Genomic DNA, 12,817 nt, shown 5'->3' with positions numbered 1-12,817 from the left:
GCACCTCCCGCTTAGCGCAGCCCAAAACACAAACTCTGTCTTTGGCTCCACAGCCGCTGGTCCACAACCACCGAGGAGCTGGCCACCCCATCGCAGCCGACGTGTGTTCGAGGCCACCATAAATGCAATGGGAGGGCATCCCAATCTCAGAGCCGCTAGCCAGGAGCAGCAGCGTGTGCCAGAGGCGCTGCCAGCGCTGAGGGGAACGGAGAGGCCCGTATCAACCCTCGGGGGTCGGAGAAGCAAGCAGCGGTTAAACAGGTCAGGCTTGATGAAGCTGATATGGACGTTTATTGCACAATAACTGGCTGATGTTAATGTTACCTTGTCCGCAGCCCTGGTTATGTTTTTCTCATCATGTTTCCTCTCTACATAGAGTCTAGACTGTGAGAAATCTGGAGCAGGCCCGCTCGTACGACTCAGCCTGGTGGAGCTTTATTCACAGCAAATAGATTTACCCAGGAAACTTGAAATCCAACTGGCCACCTCCTCTTGGTCCAAACTGTTGGCTCAGCACCCAGCGGAGTGGGACTATGGCTGTTTGTGCTACAAAATGGACAAACAACGACATTTGTGGTGGTGGCTGATGAAAATGTGAACGGTCTGGTATGGCACCTGGTGATGAAGGCTTTCACACCCAAGCCCTGAAGACAGGACAAAGTCCTTGGAGGTAGGGTTGATCCTAAAAGAGCCTACGCTCCATCATCCTGAGGGAGCAGGTCACACTGTACGATGGCAGCTGAACTCACCAGCTAATAAAGCTGGATTTATTTAGATGTATTCTTGCTCAAGTCAAAAGGAAAGGCCAAGGATGCCCAAATCCCCCCTTGACTGAAATGAGGGGCCCTCCTCAGAGTGACTGAAGCGATCTGTATGCACTGAGCTGTGCAGAGGAATGTCACTGATTTATAAATGTCAAACAGGCACCGAGCAGCCCACACACGAACCTCAGTGAATTCTTACCTCTGACCCGCTCGTCGGCTCCAGCAGCCACACAGGCTGATTTAGAGCCCCTTACTGTAAGGGCTCTAATGTCTCACACAGGCTATGGCTGATCTGAAAATGTCAAAGGGGATTGAAGGTCAAAATTTCCATAAATTAGGCTCTGGCTTGCTACCTATCACGTAATAGGATTCTCTGGCCAGTTAACACTGTGAAATCAGGCATTCAGTCCAGCAGTTTCCCTGCAGCCCTGTTCCCCTGCCCCTCCTGAACTGGTGAGACCATGTGTGCAAGGGGAAGGAGTGAGTGTCTTCAGAGCTGCTTTCCTCCAAGGAGAAAAAGGAGCAGGACCAAAAGGCACTGGACCGGGGTGAGTGCGCTATCCTTTACTCCCAGAGAGTAATTTTAGCTTGGGGAGCAGTTGGGTGGAGGGTCTTTTTTCTGATTCTTGTTTTGAGAAACTACAATTTTTCCTGCAGCTAAATCATGTATATTTTTAAAGATAAACTTCAGTACAATACATGTGTTCAGCACAGAAGTGGGTGTTCGTGGTTTAGGGTTTGCTGAGCTCCAAACAGTTGAAATACTAGGCACTGTTGAGCATCTCCGAGCATTTGTAGAGGTATTGACTTCACTTATAACTGGCAAAATTCCTGCTGGGTTCTGCAGGGCGTGTGTGTGCAAATATTATTGTGGTATTGTTATTGTTGTTGTTGCTCTTGTTCTGCAGGGCCTGTGTGTGCACATATTATGGTGATATTGTTATTCTGTTTAAAGTTAGTAGTGGGTTGCTCACCCAAGATGGAGCTCTCTTGTGTAAAGCACAGGGTGGGCAGGTGGTAAGAAATGCTGCTGTCCTGACAGCTATGATGGAAATGACTCATTCTTTGGTCAGAAGTCCTCCTGGAGCCACAGCATCCAGCTCTTGGCCAGTGAAAATTTGTCTGAATGGAAACTCAGTGAAAGATACAGTGTGTAGACACAGGTGTATATATGGGGTGGTAGAATTAGACCCGTTGAAACAGGACAGAACTACTGTACTGTGCCCTACTGAAGGTGAAAAACAAGTGTGAGATTTTCAGTTGAGGCCATGTTGCTCTACTCAAACCCTCCTTAGTTCAGCAATTCTTAATTTGCTGGAAGGAATCACTAGGGACTGGTACATTCCTTTGTCTTGGCTTGGGAATAGGGAAACTGGACCCTTGTGTGTATGGTGGGACAAGGAGGAAGGAAAAGTCTGGAGGGAAGTTTTCTGAAGCAGCTGGGTGTAGACAAACAAGTGCAAACACAGTGGTACAAGGGCAGCAGTGTGTGAAGGCACAGATTGTGGGACAGTGGCCTCCAAAACAAGCATTAACTCTGAAGGAATAACCCTACCTAGCTGGGATTTTGAGTGTAAAACAACAATAAATCAGGAGTGGGGAGTCAAGTAGCAGAAAACTAGGGAAAATTCAGCAGGACTTTGTTAAGTTTCACTCTCAGGCAGAGGTGGAATTCTGACAACATCAGTTAAAGAGGGCTTTATGAAGCACATATTTCTCAGAACTTCTCCAACCTTTTTTTTCATTGGTCTATTTTGTTATAAAACACAATCCCCAAGCCCAGTCCTGATATGGGTAAAGAAATGCATGTGAAGAAACCCCTGTGCTTTGCTGGGAGCTGCAGGGGCTTGGTGCTGCTCAGGACCAGAGAGCTGCTGTGTGCCAAGCTAGTGATACCGCACATGGCACTGGCAGCATTTCTCAGGTAATGAGCAGAGCATCAGGGACGCAATGTGACCTGCACCCTGGCTCACTAAGCTCCATTCAGTTGTGTCTGAGGTTTCCAGGTGAGGCTTTGCAAAAAAAAATCTGCTGAGGGTTATGTGGTCTTCAGAGATTCCTCATTTAAGTGCTGTGAATTTGTCCACATGCTTGGATGTTTGTTCCTCTCTGCTACTGGCTGCCTTGCCAAGTGCCATGGCCCTCACGTCTGGCACTCCCTCTCACTGGTGGTATTCCTGGGATCTCCTGGCAGCCTCTCTACAACCCCGACCCTTTCTCAGCCCTCTGTCCAGGTTCTAGCTGGTGTCCTGTATCTAGCACAACTGTGCCACAACAGCTAGCAGCCCTTTATGGCCATGAATACTCCACTGGTAAGATACATCACCAACGGTGCAGCACAGGTGGGAAGCCATGAGAGAGGGACTGTGTGGGCAGTGTGGGCAGGAACCCAGACTGCCTTCCTGGTGTGAGCAGCCCTGCTTCTGGATAAAAGCCAGTATCCCTCCTTGAATCTACTGGGATTCAGACTTCTCCCTGCTTTGATGAGTCCTCTGCTTCTTGTTTCCCTAGCTAGATTTGAGGACTTTAGGAATCTGCTGTCCCACAGACATGGCAGAATGTCAGCATCACATGCTAAGTTTCCTTCCACTGCTGCCAGGCTTGAAAGACAAATACAGTGAGGGAAGAAAGAGACAGGATACAAACACCTACATCAGGACTTTTTCTGAAGCAGGCTGGGTGGCAAAATGGGAAGAATGCTAGGAATGTCCATTCTGGTTCACTGTTGAACCTGATCCTTCAGAACACCCACAGCATAACTAGTCCCAGTAAGAATGGCTTGGGCCATGGTTGGATCTAACTATGCTCTTTGATTCCCTCCGAAGAGGTGCAGCCTTTCCTCTCTGCGGTGTGGTCCTGACAATAGTGTTGAAAGGCACCAAAGCAGCAGCATCACTGTGCAGAATATGACCACAGAGCAGGACCCAGGTACATTAGGCCCAGATCACCCTTGCCTGGCACCTTGTGGAGTTGTTCACCTCAGTCCAAAATGATCCACAGGCCTAATGCTGCTTACTGCACAGGTCCAGATGGTGATGCAAGGAGCAGGAAGCACATTCATAGTGCTGGACCTGGAAACCACATGCCAATAATGATTCTTTTTTGCAGGGCAGCATGGTGGAGTTCAAATCAAAGGAACCGTTCTGCCTGAAAAGCAGAGGCCATTTATCAAGAGGTAAAATCACCTCCTGAGAGGTTTACTCATTTATTTTTAGGCAGCCCCCACGTCAAATTTTTTCAGCCTGGACTCAGTCTTGTCTGTCCAGTCCAGTGAAGGCCACAGCCCAGGCAGAAACAAACTAACATAGGCAGTTGCTTCTGAGATACCTGGTCTCCTTGCAGCATCCTCAGGTATGGCTTCGCTGTCACTGCAAGGGCTTGTAGATTGTTCCTGTCTCCTCTTCGCACTGTGTCAGCCCTGCACTGTGGGAACAACCGGAATGCTACGCAGCTCCCGCAAGTCATGGCTGCACCTGCCCTGGCCCTGTTACCCCACCAGAAAAACAGTCCCTCCTAGCAGAGTCTTGCAATAAACTGTCTAGCAGGAAGTGGGAATGAAAGCCACAAAATCTCCTATTTTGGGGGTCAGGAGTGCCTGATCTTGGTGATAAATCAAAGGAAGCAAATTTCCTTTGAACATCCTGGGCTTGACGTAAAGACAGTGCATCTCCCAGTCAAGACAGCAGACTTTGCAGCTGCAGTAAAGAAGGATGATCTTTGAAGGACAGGCATGGGGTTATATGCAAATGTTGCCTTCTCATTTTGACTGCAGTTTGTATAGTTTGTGCCACAATCAAGGCAAAAAAATAAAAATCTGAATGCCATATTACAAAATGATCAAAGGATCTGAGGCACAGAGAAATCATCATAAAGACTTCTGCTGACTCTGCTTGCCTTTGAGTATTCCATTACCTGTGGAGTCCAGACGGCATTTGCTGATATTGTTACATACTTGAGTCAAAACACATCTCCCTCCCTCACTGCCCTGGAGAAGGACCTGCCCGTTATCCTGTGAAATTTCTTCTGCTTGTCTGTCAGGGCTGCTGTGCTGTAATCTTGGAGGATAATCAACAGCGAAACCATTCATAAATCACAGCTAACAGAAAAGACGCCGATAGGGTCTTAAATTTCAAGCCTGCAAAGCCATCATTTCAACAATGACAGTCAAAGGGGAGATTAAGAATTCTTTTACACGGAAAAGTTTTTTTTGGAAGAGCAACCCTCTCTTTGGTTGCCTGTAAATACAGTCATGTGGATTTGATTTTTACATGGCCCTTCTGCCCACTTGCAGGGAACGCTCTGCAACCCCAGTGGGCCTGTTCTCACACTGAACTGCCGTGTGGAGGGACTGTGGTGGGATTTGAATAAGGCATCAAAAACTAAGAACTGAAGCTTTGCCCAGTGCTAGCAGAGGCCAAACGGGCTGCCTGTTTGGGAGGCAGTGGCAGGACGTTCCAGAGAACCAGACCCCTCTTGGCACAAGTCCACTTTGCCTCTGGGTCCAGCTGCAGAATGGGAATAAGACCAGTGCCTTGTTTTACGGTGCAAGTAAAGCGTTTGGAGATTATCTGTACTTGCACCTCGTGGTGTTTAAGGCTGTAAGGGTATTGTGAAATCTATTGCCAAAAAATGAATGCAGGGCTGGATTAACACCCCACCTGGAGGCTAGGTGATCTCTCTCTGATCCAGATGGAGCCTTGTCTTGCTTTGTTCATTTGGACGAAGCGCTATACTAGGAAGAAAGGAGGGAGAGTGTCTCTGTATAGTCCTTGCCCTCCCTGCTGTGGATGACAACCAGCAGTGCTCGCAGCATTTGTCTTCAGACTGAGGGAGTCCCAGACAGGCTCCAGACTCGTGCTCATGGCTGTCCCCGAACAGCCCAGCTGGAAGTGCACTCTGCCTGTTCAATGCAACTCTGGGATAACAAACGTTTACAGCATGATTTCCTGCTAATGATAACGAGTTCTATTTGAATAATTACTCAGAGTAAGGCCTGACTGTAGCTGCCTCCATTTCCATCCACAGGGCAGAGCAGAAGAGCTAATAATGATGTTACTGGTCAAAGATGAATTCACTTGCTCAGATCAAACCATGTTCAGAATCACTGGTGGACAGCTACAGCTTGCTTAGCACTACGAGTCTAGTGGTTGGGCTTCCAAGGGTGTGTAGCACTGATGGCAATGTGGTAACAGGTAACTGGAACCACAAAGAGCTTGAAAACTGGAGGGATGTGACTTCTGATCTGTAGAGGATTTAGTGCCAACCTTGCCTGGGGCATTCTCACTTTCTGATAATTGCATATATTTAGAACTGGCTTATTAATTAGAAACAGCAGATTAGTTAACTCAGTTAAGCTACCTGAGGTTGTGGAGCCTGGAGGAGACTTTTTTTTTTAATTGAAGAAAAAAATATCTCCTTCATGGAAAGATATGGTCTGTTGTTTGCAAAGGAAGCATCACCCCTTACTATGAGAAAATATAAATCATAAAGCCTGGTGATGAAATCCTGCAAAGGAGCAGAATTGGAGGAATGAAAGCCTGAAGAATATGCAGTAGGAGCAGGAGAAGAAACACCATGTGAGAACTACAATCTCTTAAGACATCTAATGTGCTTTCCTTCAGTTACTTTTCCACTGAGAGTGGGAACAAGGTGGCTCTCTGCTGGTATGTTTACTCCCCCTGATTTCTAGGCATACACTATGTTTCCTACTTCCATTTCTCTAGCATGCTTAGTTTTGTGACAAGCAGGGGAATCTATTGCAGTGGGAAGGTCGCTTCTGTTCTAAGCGAGGTTAAAGACAAATGAGCACACTAAAACTGCTCTGCAGAATTAAAAAATCATTCAAAAGAGAAGGTGTTTCACAGCTTAAGAATTTCTTGAGTTTTTAAAAGAAGGAAGGATCATGGCTAACAGCAAGGATAACTCTCCCCAAGAAAAAAACAAAACATTTTTTTCAGATTTTTTTTTAAGTGATCATTTAGAATGCAGGACTAGAGGAGAGATGTAAAGCCTCATGAAACAGTTTACAGATTAAATTCTTGACTCAACAAATAGGTGTCATTATAAGGACTCTTATAGTTCATATTCTTGGCTAGCCTGTTGTGATAGTGTTGTGTCTTTGATTTATGACACATATTCCCTCCTGTAACGTCTGGCAGTCAATGGCACATATCTTCTCCAGGTATCCACCCCATTTAGCACATTTATAAAGCTTGGAAGGACAACCACAGCTCTCAAACTGCCTGTTGAGATGTGGCATGTTGAAAACAGGGCTTGACACAGTGACACGTGATGGACAATGGGGGAGATGGCTTCCCTGGTCTCTTAGCTCTACTTCCTACAGCTCTAAATGAGGTATGACATGAAAGAAGTTATTTGTGCGCCATATGGTGACCTGAGGATTGGAAGGCCATCTTCTTCCAAGAGCAGTAGCTGTCAACCTGTCACTTGTGGAAGGAAACCAAGAAAAGCAATTCTAGTCAGCTTAAATTCACTGTACAAGAGCTGCATCACTGCTGAGAGTCCACAAATGGAAAAAAAAAAAAAAAAAACAGTCAGAAATCACTGTCCTAGGGACCTTTTCAATTTAAAAGTCTTTGGTTCCCATGTCTAAATTAATATCCCACTGAAAACTAGTTGCTTTATGGTCTCAGCTTCTCTCCTAATGAAACCATGGGAGCTGAGAATTGAGTCTTCCTGAAGCCTCTCAGTCCATAGATACTGGAACTCAGTAACTTCATTGTTAGAGGTAATTTTGCTGCAAAGTTTCCTTCTTGTTTATCCGTACCGGCAGGCTCTTAGTGGATCCCTCACACACAGCCCTCCCCCACGGCTATCTAGGAATACCTCTGTATCACTGGGAATCTACTCAGCCTTTTCTGTTTTCTGTAATAATCAGAGACAGACTGACCTCTCTGTATGTGGTGCTCAGAGGGTCTGACCTAGGTGCCTCTCGTCCGTGTCTGACAGTGCTGCATCCAGCTGCCTAACAGATGGGTCTGAAACAGTACCCCCAGGCATGGCATTCTCGCTGGGGCTAGGCTGGTCAGTCAAAGCTCTCTGCAGTTACTGAATTGCCATCAAGGTTTGAACATTGGTGGATGGCCAAGTGTGGTCACCTGTCCCCTGACAGCTGGGCCGAGGCCACTGGACTCATCAGCTAAATTGCCTTGAATTGATGACCTGCAGATTTCAAGCACTACAACCCAGCCCCATTATGCACACAGCTCCCATTTCCTTTTATATTTCTTTAATAAAAAAATAACAGGAAAAGCAATTACTGGCCATATGAAATGTAAGTTCATACAGTATTTCCTATAAGACTTCAAGCAACTCCTTGTTAAAGCAGATAAGTTAATCTATCTTTGGGTTCAGGTCACAGTAGGTTTTCAGCTTTAAATCACCATGGCACAGTAACTAATGGCATTTGCCATAGAAATGATGTTGAAAAAACAAGGAATATGGGCAATTATTAGGTGTATATTTCCGGTGAAAACAACCCACATAAAGACAGTGTCAGTGAAAAGGATGATTGATGGTCTGGGGTTTGCTCCCTTGTGTTTTCTTGCCTGCTTTCTCTACAATGTAGTGTTAACTGTCACACAATTATTGTAATGAAATCTGCTGGCAGACTTTTCAGCATGGGGGAACTCTGGCACTGTCAGGAGGGGCTCAGCAGGGCTTTTACCTGTGGAGGCTGAAACTGCACAGCAAGAGGAACATGGCCCCTTCGGGCATTCAGCTTTCAAAAAGACCAAGGTAAGAGCTTTACCAGAGTTGGGGTTTTTTTCCACTTTGAATTCTTGGTAAAATGCTATATATTCCAGTCTTGACTCAGAGCTCATTAAAAACTCTTGTTGACTTTAATGAGCAGTGGTTTGAACCCTAAAGCTATTACATGATCAAAACTCCCATCGAACTGTAAATATGGAGATGGGTTTTGTGCACTGCAGATATAATATTTGGGTACAAGGCAGGGATGCTTTGGATTGTTTTCTGCATGGTCTCTGTGACTCTTTCAGATGCCCAGCAGTTTTACTGGATTGTTTATAATTATAATTTTGTTTATTAGGTTAAATAAATTGGCCAGATTCAATCTCAATGTAAACCAGAAGCAACTGAAAGTTACTGAATTACTGAAGTGATATTTGGCTTCTCTTACATGTATAGTTTTGTTCAGCTGTTGGCTGCTGATGTGAGAGAGCTTGTTCTCATGGTACATCTGGTCCATCCCATGTCACAGCACCATGAGAAAAGTTCTAACTCTGAACCTGAAAAGATTTTGCATTGGGCAGGGCAAGTCCATGAAGCAATGGAAGCAAAGAAAAAAAATGTGCAATACACACAGAGATATTTTATTTCAAGCCTGTGCCGGAAAAAAAAAAAAAAAAATCAGGGACAAAACCAAAGCTTGGAGCTCAGAGCTTCTCACTGAGTGATACCGTTCTGAACAGTCTTTGGAAAGGTGTGTCACTTGTTCTCTAGACTGCCACAACACCCTGGGATGCTGTAAAAATAGCTGGCAGTGCCTGACTGACAGGCAGGAGACGTGTGACCCTAAATTATGATGTTTTCCTTTTCATGATGAAATGAATGCTGCCTTAGACAGAGGCTGAAATACATCTGTTTGCGGTGGGAGTGCCATTTTAGGCCCATTTCTTTTGAAACTGGGGTTGGAATTGCCAGGGATCAGCAGAGCTGTGGGCTCACAAAGAGGGCACTGTCTTTGAGGAATCTTTACATAAGCCCTGCACAACCGAGGCAACAGGAGTTTGCACAGCTGCTGCTGGAAGCAAACATGTACTTTTAGCTGACCTGGGCTGATGACTTCGGGCGTTAAATCTGACGCTTTCCAGATGTACAGACCTCTCCTGCCACAGTCCCCAAACATTCAGTCCCCAGGTAAAAAAGGAAAATAATAACAATAATAATAGCAATAATAAAAGGGCACTGTAAATACCACACTGGAGTGTGTATTCCAGAGCTGACATTTACAGATCACATGGTCAAGTTTGAAGGTGAGTGACATTATCCTCTGCTAAGAGCTGTGTTTTGAACACATTTGTTTCAGGGCTAATTACCTCCATCTACCTCCTGTCTCATCTCCGGTCATGCACCTTCTTCAGAAAAGGTAGCTAAATATCTAGAGCTCTTATTACCTGCTGGGAATCTGTCTGTGAGCATAAGACCCCCCAGCCCTCGATCTGTGCTGGGGCCCAGCAGCATTCACAGGACAAAGGCATCTTGCCAAACAGTTAGCAAATTAGGTTTTGTGCTTCATGGCAAAACAGAACCTTGTGCATCAAGGGACAGACTCACCGGTGAGGATAGGATGGGATGCGTGTGAAGTATTGTTACTGGACAAGTGACAGGGAAGGGGCTGGCTGCTCCCCCACACCATGTCCTGACCTCATCCTTGCTCCAGACCCAGCATAAATTGTTTTCCTCCCTAGACTGGTTATTTTTAACAATAATTTCCTCCCCCATGCATCCCTGCAGCCTTTGGGTGTTGAGATGTTCTTAGGGAGGGTGATGGAAGGGCGTGGGGTGCCTGAAGAGGATCGTTTATTTTATTCCATTTTATTTAGGTGTGGTATTTATAAAGGCTCCAAAATTGGCAGCGAGAGAAAGGCAAATACTCTTCTGAACTGGAGACCGCCCCAACACAGACAGCTGCAGCCCAGCCTCTCATTCTCCCTGCCAGTTCTCTCAAGCATGACCTGGTTTGAGGACCACCTTCAGTGAGATCAAAAGGTGATTTTCCCAGTGCTTGCTCCACATGCCACTTTACTTTCCCACTGCCTGTCAACTGGGTGGCAAATATGTGAGACAGAAATGAATTTTGGCCTCCTTTAGTTGAACCATGAATAACTCCAGGGAAGACAATGGTGGAATGAAGGTCAAATTAGATCTGAGAGAGCCTACAAAGCCCTAGAGATGTGTTCTTGCCATGGTGAGCTGGGGCATCCAGGGAAGTGGTTACTCAAAACTATTTCTCATGAGCTGGCAATTCTTTAATCTCTCCAGCCTGGGGGATTGCCTGTTATCCTGGGAAAGGATCTTGGAAATACAAGGCAGACAGCTGCTGAAAGAGGGTGGTCATTTCTGCAGGGCTTTTCAGCTACGGAGCAGTAAGCTTCTCACATCTCCTTTCTTCCTCACCTTTCTTGCTTTCTTAATACTTGCAGTGCTGTGAAAGTTTGCTCCCTTGAAACCTTTATTTCTCTCTGGCTGTGAAGAAACACCAATGTTTCCAAATTTTTCATAGAATAGAATTTCAAAACATCTTGGTTTGCAGAGGGAAGTAAGTTTTACTCTGACATTTTTTGATCAAAAGTAGATGTTTTGACATGCTCCAAATAAACATGCTTCACTTCAGTTTGTTCAATTAACTCAAAAAGCTTTGCTTTGACTCCAACCCTGAACATCAGCCTTGAATTGTATTTCCTCCTGGCAGCTCTCATCCAGGAACTTAATACCCATATTTTTCATGGGACAGTGTGTAGTTGCTATCATGTCTCACAGACCTTAGAGTCCACTCTGCACCATGGCAGATGTAGTCCTCTAGGAAACAGCCTGCAGGAAAGATGAGACATCTAAACCACAGCCCTAGGCAGTGTACTTATAGGGAAATGAGGTTTTAATGGTTTATTGAACACATTCAAACCAAAACATAGTTTTCTGATTTTGTTCCAACTGGCCCTGAAGAAAATACTGCTTCTTGACTTCTTAATTGGAAAAAAAAAAAAAAAAACAACAAAACCCAAAACCCAGTCTGTTTTTATTTCTTTATTCTGAAAGGAAAGAGGGTTCAAATCAGGATGTTTTTCTCCCTGAAAATTTCAATTTTGTGAAAACCGCCTCTTTACTGGGCAGCCTTCCCAAAGGGAATCCCCAGCCAGCCCCAGTGCTAATATCAGTGCACAGTCTTTGGAGCTGATCCAAAGGTCATTCACGCCATTAGACATTTTTATCGTGGACTTGAATAAACTTTGGACCAGGCTCTTTTGGCAGGAGCATACACAGTCTGGAAACCTAAAAATAAATCCTGATTTGGAACCACCCACAGCTTTTCAGCAGCCATGATGGTACATAGGTATGAACTTGTCAGAGAGAAGGTGATGTGGCCACCTCTGTGGCCAGAGTATCTTTAGCTGTTTGTTGAAATAAATGAAGGGGAAGATAGCATTTGACAAGCTCAATGTTAAGAGTTCTTGATGAAGAACTTCCCTGTGAAGCATCAACCCCGGAAGGTTCAGATGGAAGATGTTGTCTTGAGAGATGATCTGGTTTTCCCTTCAACAAGTTTTGCAGCAATACTATCTCCTGTAATATGTAATGTTGTCATCCTCAGTCCTAGGAAATGGAGAGGCCCTTCTATGATGCAGTTTGTCTGCAACAGTACTTTTGGAGGCCCGCAAAAAGTGCTGTCCCAGAGGAGAAGAAGAACTGGTCAAAGCACAGAATTTTTCTTATTTGTATCCTGTCCATGTTCTGAGAGGTTCACAGGAATCAAGAGTGAGAAGAAAACCCTTGGTCACAACGAATCGTTATCCTCTCATTCACCCTGCCCATTGCTATGCACCGTGAAGGGATTGCTCTGCAAATACTGACAGCAAATCTCATGCTGTAATTACCGTGCCTAAACCCTTTCACCTGGAGCCTGCTCTAACTCTCTGCAATGACCTGAGTCAGATCTATGTGTGAAAAAAGCAAAGCGTTTCCAGCATCTCAATTTTATTTCTACTACCACAAGAGTTCAGTTGTGTCTCTTACTACTTGCTGGCTGATGAATCATTGGCTGAACACAAGTATCTGGTCACTTGCTGTTGCTGAGGTTGTATGAGCGGCCACATTTTCTGCAACATTGTGTAGATCCAAAATAATTTGCACGATGTGTATTTAGTAGTCCAGATGTACTAGATGTAGTCAAATATATGCTAATTTTCATGGTCTAATGCATCTTTGACTCAATTGGGAAACTGGGTGTGCAAAAAATCAAAGGGATTTTGGCTTTATGGACCCTTCCCAGTGTCAGTAAGTCTCCGTGGGGT

Source organism: Athene noctua, chromosome 17, assembly GCF_965140245.1.
Source record: "Athene noctua chromosome 17, bAthNoc1.hap1.1, whole genome shotgun sequence".
NCBI classification, from domain to species: domain Eukaryota; kingdom Metazoa; phylum Chordata; class Aves; order Strigiformes; family Strigidae; genus Athene; species Athene noctua.
This window is presented reverse-complemented; position numbering follows the sequence as displayed.